The sequence below is a fragment of the Leptonychotes weddellii genome, chromosome 4 (assembly GCF_054177405.1).
Source record: "Leptonychotes weddellii isolate Sample4059 chromosome 4, ASM5417740v2, whole genome shotgun sequence".
Taxonomy (NCBI): domain Eukaryota; kingdom Metazoa; phylum Chordata; class Mammalia; order Carnivora; family Phocidae; genus Leptonychotes; species Leptonychotes weddellii.
Window position 1 is genome coordinate 120,367,252 of NC_138372.1, and position 7,178 is coordinate 120,374,429.

The 7,178-nt window shown below is 31.9% G+C and overlaps 1 long non-coding RNA gene across 2 annotated transcripts in view; it reads left to right on the forward strand.

Moving 5' to 3' along the window:
* Positions 1-6,528, forward strand: part of LOC145720921 (uncharacterized) — a 32,644-nt gene extending 26,116 nt beyond the window's left edge. The window contains exons 3-4 of one of the 2 annotated variants that reach the window (XR_014144244.1): positions 417-537; positions 4,191-6,528. This is a non-coding gene — a long non-coding RNA (uncharacterized LOC145720921). Of the gene's footprint in view, positions 1-416; positions 1,924-4,190 lie in introns of those variants that run through there. The other variant, XR_014144243.1, reaches the window with a different exon arrangement.
* Positions 6,529-7,178: the final 650 nt, after the last annotated feature.

Sequence of the window (7,178 nt, forward strand, 5' to 3'; positions counted from 1 at the left end):
TGGTAAGGTGCAAAATATCATCTAAGGGAGTAGTTAAAATTGTAACTGTTTTGTTTTGTTTTTTGTTTTTTTCGCCTATTTGCAATGGTTTTTAATGATTATCTTAGACATCAAAAAATTATAAATATTATTATGACATGCTACAAGAATATGTTGTTGAATTTAAAGAGACTGATACGTGATCATAATCAAACCAATGATTGTTTCTTAAGAGAAGTAAGTTCACCTTTAAAAAAAAATATAGCCTCAATATACATTGTCACAGGGTATGCCTACATGCTAGATATGTATCTAAACATGAAAAAACATACTACTATTAAAATGTAAAATGAAATCAATGCCTTTTTAGCCTAGTCAAAATAAAAAGCCCTAACTTCGTTTATTTATTTTTATCATTTTCTCTACTCAATCAACAGGTGGCATGAATTGGTCAGATTTACCAATTGACTTGGTATTAGGCGGTGCCAGGCACCATGGTATTCACCAGTAAGAAGAAAGAAAACCACATCAGGTGTCATATGGCATGAGAATATTATAGTGAGTTATCTTACCTGGTCATTCCTTTATTTGGAAAAGTCTTCGGATTTTGACTAAGTGATGCAGGGTGAAATGTATAGAAAGTTAAGATCAAGGGCTTGAGTAGTTTCTAGAGTTCGCAATTATGGTTGAATTTTGCTATAGAGAGCAGAGGATCTCACAAGAGCAAAACATTCTGGGACCTTTTTTAAAAAAAAAAAAAGACAAACTCAATTCTGAAATCATGATTTTTTAATCTCATAAAAATAGAAAAAAATGAAATCCTGAAATACAATTTTTGAAATGTGCTGATATAAGTCATAAAACAATAACTAGAATCTCTATTTTAAGAGACCTGTTACAATTTGAAATGTATGTCAGGTTTCTATATTCATCTTTCTAATAGTAATGTATCCAAGTGACTTTTTGATAAGTAATTATCTCAAAATGATTTTCTCCATTCATTTACTTCGGAATAGTCATTCAGAACTCACCAGGTTCCAATACCACCAAGATCTATTACTAAGTTAAGTCATTTCTTAACTAAACATGAAACAGTTAAAAAAGTACTAAAACATTTGGCAATCAAAGGGAAGATTGTTTTTAACTTTAAAATACGCCTTGTAGGTTACTGGTTCCATAAAGCTAAATGTTTTATTTTAAAGAACATATAGGATTTAGATTTTATTTTTCTCCTCTCTTTTTGAACTAAATGTGAAGAACACACACCATATACTCAGTATAAGCCTGTTACACTTGAAAGATTTGTTCTGAATGTCCAGTGGGAACCTGGAAATCGTAATAATTTGTAGTATCGATTGAGTGAAGCTATGCAGCTGGGGCCTCCGGTGAATAGACAGGAATAGACATTTTATTGATTAACTTTTACAGTCATATTTTCAAGACTCCGTTGCAACATAATTTTCACTTCCCAGCTTTGTGTTGCTGCATCATGAAACTTGGATTCTTCTCTCTTAACATTTACCCACTTGAGGAAAAAAGTATGGACATGTCTTGCCAGGGTTGTGATGTACAGAAATGCAAAACTTTCTGGAAAATGATTTCTCTTAAGTGCTATTCTGCCGCAAACAGTAGAAAGGAGCTAGTTGGTTATAAGAGTTTTGGGGAAAATCATTATAGGAGCTATTTGGTAATTAGACTTCTTTCCTCATTCTTTTCATGTTTGGACATCTTAATTTTCCTGCCCTAGCTTCATGCGTATAACTATTAAAATGGATTATCTTGTGATGGCTTTATTTTTATTTTATTATTAACACTTTCTATCTTATTTAATGTGAGCAGCAGAAGAAAAATTATTGTACTAATAGTCTATAATTTAGTCTGAAATGAAAATTATTAACACTAAATCATTTTGGCCAGTAATTTCAAAGTACGAAAATGTGGATATATACTTATTGGACATATGTGATATTCCTTAGCCTTGTGAGAGTTTTTAAAAATCATTTAAGCAAAAAAATGTTGTATTTGCACAGGTGAACATATGGCAAATATTCTGTGTATAATCATATGTTTATTTACCTCAGGTTCTTTACTGCTTGAATTTTTGGTCATTGGAGCAAACTGCAGATTTTATACTTTACATGGGTGGAAAAATATTTCACTGTAATTTTATGTAAGAGATGGTAACAGAGATATTTAGACATTAGACTGGATTTGAAAAAAAGGGATTTTTTAAAAGAAGTTTGCCTTCATTCCTTTTTTTAGCTCACATCTACATTTCTTTTATTTATGATATTGAAAAATCATGTAGAATAAGTTGAACCAAAGATAAAATTCAAGAGGTTCATGTGACTCCCTAAACCCAGAAGATATAAAATGTAACTAAATTAGACAAAAAAATTAGCATTTTCTAATAGTTGTGTGTGATAATTCATATTCCATGACACTAATGCCTTATATAGTTAATTTTAGGAGTTGATGTTTATTTAATATTATTGATAATTACTATGGAATTTTGGTTCTAAACTTTGTAGATTTGATTTTAAAAGTATGTAAAGCACATTAAGCTTCCAATTTACAGTTCTTTTAATCCAAAATTAAAAATTGTGTAACCAGTAGTGAGAATATGAAACTGATGTTTTCTTATTACATTGAATATTAAATTTTTAAATGATACTCAACAAGTTTATGGTTTTTTTCCTATTGATTTTCAAAGATGTGATTATTGACAATTCGCTTTGGTTTTTCTTCTATGATGCTTTAATTTCTTCTGTAACAAGTTTTATAAACATGTTTATGTGCAACATATATGTAAAAACAGTGTTTCTTGAAGTTCCATAGTTATCACAATTATTATAGCATATTAATGTATTTCAAGATTTTTTAATTACTTGCATATAAATAACTATGTTTTCCTTCTAAAGGAATAGGTCTTCATTTATAATGAAAAGGTGTTTGAATAAAATATCTAAGAATTAATTCTTTCCTTCTTCACATTAAAATAATGAATAAAATAATGTCTAAAAATACAGGTTATTTTATAACACGTGTGACTCTTAGAAGACTCTTACCTGCATAATCAAGTATGTGTTTTAAACTTATTTACCAAAATAAGGAATGCAATTAAGATAGATCAAGTAATAAACATAAAATACAAAAAGTCTGAATTGAGATTGATTTCAGCATAATCCTGTAGAGGAATCCCCACTTATTGATCATTTTAAAGCCCATGCATAGCACTTAGAAAGATAAAGTAAGCAAGGTCAGATAATCAAAGCATTTAAATAGTAAAAACAGCAACTGCCACTGTAGACTGCTAAAATAAATCCATAATACAAATTGCTTTAGCAAAAAGTGGATGAGCAGCTGATCTTCCTATTGAACTCTGATGCCGTTCAGTGACCACACTGGGGAAAGGATTGGGAGAAATGCCTTGAAGATCAATATTGAGTGAGATGTAGCAGGGATTCATTTTGAACATGAAAGCATTACAGGTGTGAGAGTATAGACATCTTTAGGAGATGTCATCAAGTGGAGATTGTTTAATACAGTTAAAAAATGCCATCTATGTCTGATATTGCCAAACAACGGTCACAGAAATGCTTTCTTAGCTGTTTCAAGAAATTCTCTGAATGGAGTTTAAAACAGTTCTCAGGTTTGAAAGTGTAGAAAGCTGACTGTATGCTAAAATAGTGCAATTACTTACCAAAGTAAGTTAATATCTCTCTGTAAATATATTCTATGCATGTCACTAATCCACATTTGGGTACGTGATTGTAGTCTGCAGTCCTGTGTGGAGGTATAAAAATTAATTATAGAACTGGGGTGGAAGGACATTTTTGGAATTGTATGGAAGTGGAATATTCTTGTGAGTCCCTTTTTGAAACTTGTGGCAATTTGAGGAGTCCTGTTTTTAATGAGTGTTTGAACTCTATTGGCTCATTATATTCATGGCTCTAGTGAACTCCAATGGGAGTTTTCAGTAGATAGATGTATGGCCAGCAGAATTAGGTTTAACATATTTAATTACTTTTCTTATAAAATTTGAGTTTAACTTCTACTTAATGAGACATCTTCATGGCTATAATGAAGTTTTATTGCAAACTGAATATGATTTAGCATAAGTACATGCAGTTTTATTGTATTTTGGAATAAAGTGGTTCTTCAGTCAAAATGGACAATATTGTGAGTTAATTACTTGCACCTTTTCTCAGGTTCCCACAGGTTTCATCTTTATGTCATTATGTTTTCATAGCTTCCAAAGCTATCTGCATGTTCACTGCATGAATAGTGTTGTCTTGATAAGTACACCAACGGGGTTTTCTGCATATTCTTCCACCAGGTATTTCTTAAACTATCTTATTTATTTATCTATTTATTTTTTTAAAAATATGTATTTGTTTATTTGAGAGAGAGGGAGAGCTCATGCACACAGAGAGGGAGAGGGAGAGGGAGAAGCAGACTCCCCACTGGGCAGGGAGCCCAGTGCGGGGCTCGATCCCAGGGCCTGAGCCAAAGGCAGATGCTGAACCGACTGAGCCACCCAGGTGCCCCTCTGCCAGGTATTTCTGATGGAAGATAACCATAGCCTCCTAAAACTTGAATGTAGTATTTAGAGCTTTACAATATTACTTATTGTTTTTATTTCATTTACAAAAACATTTCAATATTGAACTTCTCCATTAAATGGCATAAAACATTGACTCTTTTTAATCTTTTTTTTCTAAAACAGAGAAAAAAGAACTAAAATGAAGATTGGTTACATTTAAGACAATTTCCATATCAAAATGAAACATAAAAATGAAGCTCGAGGCTTAAAAGTTGCATAACTCAAGCTCAGGTTTTTCCACCCCCTTCTTTCCATAATGAATAGTTATTTACAACTATTGTAGTCTCCATGTTTGCTGTATGAATTGCTGATGGCAGCAATTTCAATGGTGAAATTGTGAAATAATATTCATAGTTGTCAGAAAAAGGTCATTCTATTTGCATTCATTAGGAACCTGAAGGACCGTGCAGTGTGTGTTTCCTTTGGGATGTTGCAGCTATTGATTTATACACAGCTGTAGGAAAAATTAATTAGGATTATATTTCACTTATTACTGCGGGCTGTGTAATAAGAAAGAAAAACATTTTTTGTTAGAAAGTTGAACAGAAAAACCTAAATGGAATCATTGTTTCTTAAATCACAACTACTTTATAATATAATTTTTCTTCTATAATCCGGTTAAATGCTTAGTGCATTTATGGAAATTGAACTAGCACTTTGAAAAATGAGTGTTTTAGTACATATGCTATACTAATAATGATAATTTAAATTAAGCAAAAAGACATTTGTCCCTTGTTAATTGAAACTTTCCTTTCTCTAAGCTAAGGCAATGTGTATTTGTCCTCTGTGAGTTTACAGGTATTGGTAAGCTTTTTCCAGAGAGTTCAATTAAACACCAAACAGGGACCAAAATCAGGTAGATTCTCAAGATGAAGGAACAGATTCCAGAAATGAGAGTTTTAGTAGTAAAACAAGAGAGAAAAAAGTTCACTTAATTTTTATATTTTCAGTCGAAGAAACCATATATAATTAGGTTCTTCTGTAAATTTAATACTTCAAGTAAACTAGAATGTGACATTGACAATATTCTCCCTTTGTGTGATGATACTAGATTTCAAATTGTTTTAAAAGAGATATTTGGTTTCTTTCTATGAGCATCATGCATACTCTAAGTGAAAAAATATTGAAGTCAGTTTTCCACATTGTTTATATGTGACACATGTTTGAGATTAATCAAATTGTAGTCACTTCTAATTAATAGCAGAGAATAATTTTGAAATGGGGCAGAAACAGACGACAAAGGATAGTTTGTGTGTGTTCAAGACATACTTTATGAATGGAAACACAAGCCTATTGTGACATTCCTAACTTGAAAATTTTATTAACTAGCCTATTGTCTTTCAGAGATGTAGCATTTTAAGAGAAACCCACTGCCTGGCCTGTGGTAGACACTTAGGTATAGAATCAGGATTTAGGGAAAAACAAAATCAAAGAGGGGTCTTTTGATGCCCCTATAAAATCTAAAACCAAAGCATTAAAATCCATTTGTAGTATTGGAAATTTTTAGGCTTTATGAAAGGAGTTTATGGGAGGTCAACAGTGAAACTGAGTACAAAGACAGGCCTCTTCTGACATTTTACCAATTAAATATTGTCTAAAAAATAATGACTAGGATTAAAATTACATTACTCTCCTCTCCAAAACTTTTAACTATATTAGCTATGACCATACAAATCTATTCCTTAATGTACTGAGTAGAATATAAATTGGGTAAACATTTTGTCCTCTGCTTGTCTGCTTTGAATGCTTGGGGGCCCTTTAAGAGAAAACAGTTTTATCTTGGGTAATATGGAATTTTGCCTTTCCAGAGTGATAAGCAATATTTTCCACCTTGGCACATCTTGTATTCTGTTGTAAAAAATTATATGAGGTAATTATAGTGAGATTCATTGCAAGCCCTTGGCTTTTGTAGTGCATCTAGCTTTTCCAGTTTGTTTTTAGAATAATGCTGTGTTAGGTTAATAATGAGGTAACTAAGAATTTTAAAAATCATGGAGGTCTAAGCTAAAATTTTGAATGAATTTCTTAAGTAAAACAAAATAACCAGGACTGTATTGGTTAGGAAAACTTACTGATCGAGCTATATATTGCTCCACATTGTATTGAAAAGCTAATGTTTTAAAGGCACTGTTTCTTTAGGTTGTGGGGGACACAAGAAATAGCTAAGATGTGGTTCTTTACTGTGAAGCACTTATGAGCTAGTAGGGGAAAAGTTCATGGAAAGAGATGTTCACAAAACTAGACTATACGTGATATGTCCATTAAATGTAATGGAAAATTAGCATAGTATAGAAACGATTACCCCCTAAGGGGTAATTAAAGAGACAATAATGGGTAACTGTATTTTCAAAATGTGTAAGTATTTGAGAAGGTATTTTATGGGCAAAAAGACTAAAAAGCAAGAACAATTAGAAAGTATATTTTTGGTCTAGAAAAAGGTGAATAATTTATGTTGTGGAGAATATTTAGGTGTCTAGAAAAGCAAGCTGGGTGGTTTCCATGCTAGTTTTAAGAATTTATAATTTGCGGGCGCCTGGGTGGCTCAGTCGTTAAGCGTCTGCCTTCGGCTCAGGTCATGATCCCAGGGTCCTGG